A 3910-nucleotide genomic window follows, 5' to 3' on the forward strand; every position below is an offset into this window, starting at 1 on the left:
TGAACTCTGGTCCACGTCTCGAGTTCCAACGAACCTTAACGATTGGAATTTTGTTGTGCTTGAGTGTTTTGGTTTCCCAATCCAAAACTTCGACTGGTTCTTCGATGAAGCGTAGCTGTTCATCAACTTGCAACCCACCCAAAGGAACTGCTTGGGTTTCATCGGAAAGGCATTTCTTCAAATTGGATACATGGAATACATTGTGTACGCTACTGAGTTCCGTTGGTAAATCCAGTCGGTACGCTACCGGACCAATGCGCTCAGTTATCCGGTAAGGGCCAACGTATCGTGGATTGAGTTTGTTTCGTTTTCCGAAGCGAACCACACCTTTCCAAGGTGAGACTTTGAGTAAAACTTGGTCGTTCACTTGAAATTCAAGAGGCTTTCGGCGCTTGTCGGCGTAACTCTTTTGGCGATCTCGTGCTGCTGCCATGCGGTTTCGGATTTGAACAATCTTTTCAGAGGTTTCAAGTACTAATTCTGGAACAGTGATTTGGCTATTACCCACCTCTGCCCAGAAGAGAGGTGATCGACACTTTCGTCCGTACAACGCTTCAAACGGCGCTGCTTTAATGCTTGCGTGGTAGCTGTTATTATACGAAAACTCTACCTAAGGCAAGTGAGGTTCCCAACTTTTTCCGAAATCCAACACGCATGCACGCAACATATCTTCCAAGGTCTGAATGGTGCGCTCACTTTGCCCATCCGTCTGAGGATGGTATGCTGTGCTCATATCAAGGCGGGTGCCTAGTGCACTCTGTAGTGACTTCCAGAAGTGCGAAGTGAAACGGGAATCTCGATCAGATATGATTGAGACAGGCACTCCGTGTCTAGACACTACTTCTTTCATATAGATGCGAGTTAGTCTTTCCATTTTGTCCGATTCCTTGATTGCTAAGAAATGCGCAGACTTAGTCAACGGGTCAACGATCACCCATATGGTATCGCATCCCGTCGGTGTTTTGGGTAATCCCGTGATGAAATCCATGGAAATGTGTTCCCATTTCCACGTTGGAAGTTCCGGTTGCTGTAGCAGACCAGATGGTTTCTGATATTCTATTTTGACTCTTGCACAAGTCAAGCATTTGCTCACGTAGATGGCAATTTCGGCTTTCATGTTTGGCCACCAGTAAAGTGCCTTTAAGTCGTGGTACATTTTATCTGAGCCAGGGTGGATGGAATATCGGGACTTGTGTGCTTCGTCCATCACTAGGGTTCTCAACTCTCCGTATCGAGGGACCCAAATCCGGTTTTCGAAATATCAGACTCCGTCCGATTTGGTTTCAAGTTGTTTGTTCATGCCCCGCATAAGTTCTGATGGGAGATTGTCGTCTTTCAAGGCTTCGAGTTGCGCATCGCGAATCTGATCAGGTAAGTTGGCGTGAATCGTGAGTTGTAATGCTCGCACTCGTCTAGGTTTATCGGTTTCTTTTCTGCTGAGAGCATCGACCACTACATTGGCCTTTCCAGGGTGGTATTTGATGGCACAATCATAATCCTTAAGCAGCTCGACCCAACGACGTTGTCGCATGTTCAGCTCCTTCTTATCGTAGATATGTTGGAGACTCTTGTGGTCGGTGTAAATGGTAAACTTGGTACCGTACAAGTAATGTCTCCATATCTTAAGAGCAAACACCACAGCTCCGAGTTCCAGATCATGGGTCGTGTAGTTCTTCTCATGGATCCGTAGTTGTCGAGAGGCCTAGGCTATAACCTTCTCGAGTTGCATCAACATGCAACCGAGACCTTGTATCGATGCATCACAGTGCACTTCAAAGTTTTCTGTTCCCTCGGGGAGGGCTAGGATAGGAGCTACAGAGTTTGGTTTTTAACAGTTGGAAGGGGGATTCTTGTGCGTCACCCCAATTGTACTTAGCACCCTTATGTGTCAAGGCGGTGAGTGGTTGAGCAATCTTGGAAAATCCCTCAATAAAATGCCGGTAGTAGCCGGCCAGTCCTAGGAATGGTCGCACCTCAGTCGGAGTCTTAGGTGCTTCCCAGTTTTTGATGGCCTATACCTTGCCGGGATCGACATGGATTCCATTCTCATTGATCACATGTCCTAAGAAGTGAACCTCGCGAAGCCAAAATACGCATTTCGAGAGTTTAGCGTACAGTTGTTCCTTCTTCAGCAATTCTAAGATTAACCTCATGTGTTCTTCGTGGTCGGTCTTGTTCTTGGAGTAGACGAGGATATCATCAATAAAAACAATCACAAACTTGTCGAGGTACGCCTTGCATACTCTGTTCATGAGATCCATGAATACGGTTGGTGCGTTGGTTAAGCCAAAAGGCATAACCGAAAGTTCGTAGTGACCGTACCGAGTTCTGAATGTCATCTTTGAAATATCTTCTTCTCGCACTCTCAGTTGATGGTAACCAGATCTCAGATCGATTTTCGAGTAGTAACTTGATCCTTGAAGCTGATCGAACAGATCATCAATTCGGGGTAAGGGATAACGGTTCTTAACCGTCACCTTGTTCAGTTCTCGGTAGTCGATGCACATGCGGAAAGTCCCGTCCTTCTTTCGAACAAATAAGACAGGAGCTCCCCATGGTGATGAGCTGGGTCGGATAAAACCTTTATCCAACAAATCTTGTAATTGAGTGGACAACTCTTGAAGCTCCGCCGGTGCGAGCCAATACAGGGTTCATGCTATGGGTGCTGCACCGGGGGCCAATTCGATTTGGAACTCGACTTGTCGAATAGGTGTTAGTCCAGGCAAATCCTCCGGGAAGACTTCCGGAAAATCTCGCACAATCGGTATGTCTTCGATTCGCTTCTCCTCCGCGGGTTTCTCGACAATATGGGCTAAAATTGCTGGATGACCCTTTTGTAAGTATTTATGCGCCTTCATGAGGGTGATGACGCTGGTGGTCATGCCTCTCTTCTCGCCCTGGATCGAAATGATTTCGCCGGAAGGGGTAGTGATGTGTACTATCTTGTCGTGACATATAATCTCCGCTCGGTTCTCGGATAGCCAGTCCATGCCGACAACGACATCGAAACTACCCAGTGTAAAAGGTATGAGGTCAATATGTGTAGTGATTGTCGAGCGTCATTTAAAACCCTAGTTTAAATGTAATGAGATGTGCGTTATAGTTCTAGTGATCTTAAGTTTGAATTGACGGAGTTTGGATTAACGGAGTTAACCTGAAATTGACGAGTGTCACAGTATCACAATACATTTTATTAGATGAAATACTATACAGAAAATCTCTTGCAGGTCCATACTTGAGGTGCATTGAGGATCCTGAAATCCAAGAGGTACTCTGAGATTTTCATGAAGGTGACTGTGGTAATCACACCGGAGATAGAGCCCTGTTTTCTAGGATTCTGAGAACAGGATACTTCTGGCCAACAATTAAGAGAGATGCAGTGGAATATTCAAAGAAATGTGATGCTTGTCAAAGACATGCAAACATCCTCCACCAGCCAGCGGAACCTATGTATCCTATATACTCTTCGTGGCCTTTCATGAAATGGGTTATGGATATTGTAGGCAAACTACCTATGGCACCAGGAGGAAGAGTATTCATGCTTGCAATGACGGATTACTTTTCAAAATGGATAGAAGAAGAAGCTTTTGTTCAAGTACGCAAAAAAGAGGTGATATCTTTCATTAAAAGAAATATTATTACTAGATTTGGTATTCCCTCGGAAATTATTTGTGACAATGGTTCCCAGTTTATCGGGAAAAGAACCACTAACTTTTGTGACAGCTGGGGCATCAAGATTATAACCTCTACTCCAGTGCATCCTCAAGCTAATGGTCAAGCGGTGTCTAGCAACAAAATCATCATCAACAATCTAAAGAAGAAACTAGGATCCAAGAAGGGAAAGTGGGCCGAAGAGCTACCTTATGTTCTTTGGGCCGATAGGACAACACCCAAGAATGCAACAGGTCAA

Source organism: Bidens hawaiensis, unplaced genomic scaffold (genome assembly GCF_021521415.1).
Source record: "Bidens hawaiensis isolate Kalapana, Puna unplaced genomic scaffold, B.hawaiensis_p1.1 tig00028488_1, whole genome shotgun sequence".
In the NCBI taxonomy this organism is placed as follows: Eukaryota; Viridiplantae; Streptophyta; class Magnoliopsida; order Asterales; family Asteraceae; genus Bidens; species Bidens hawaiensis.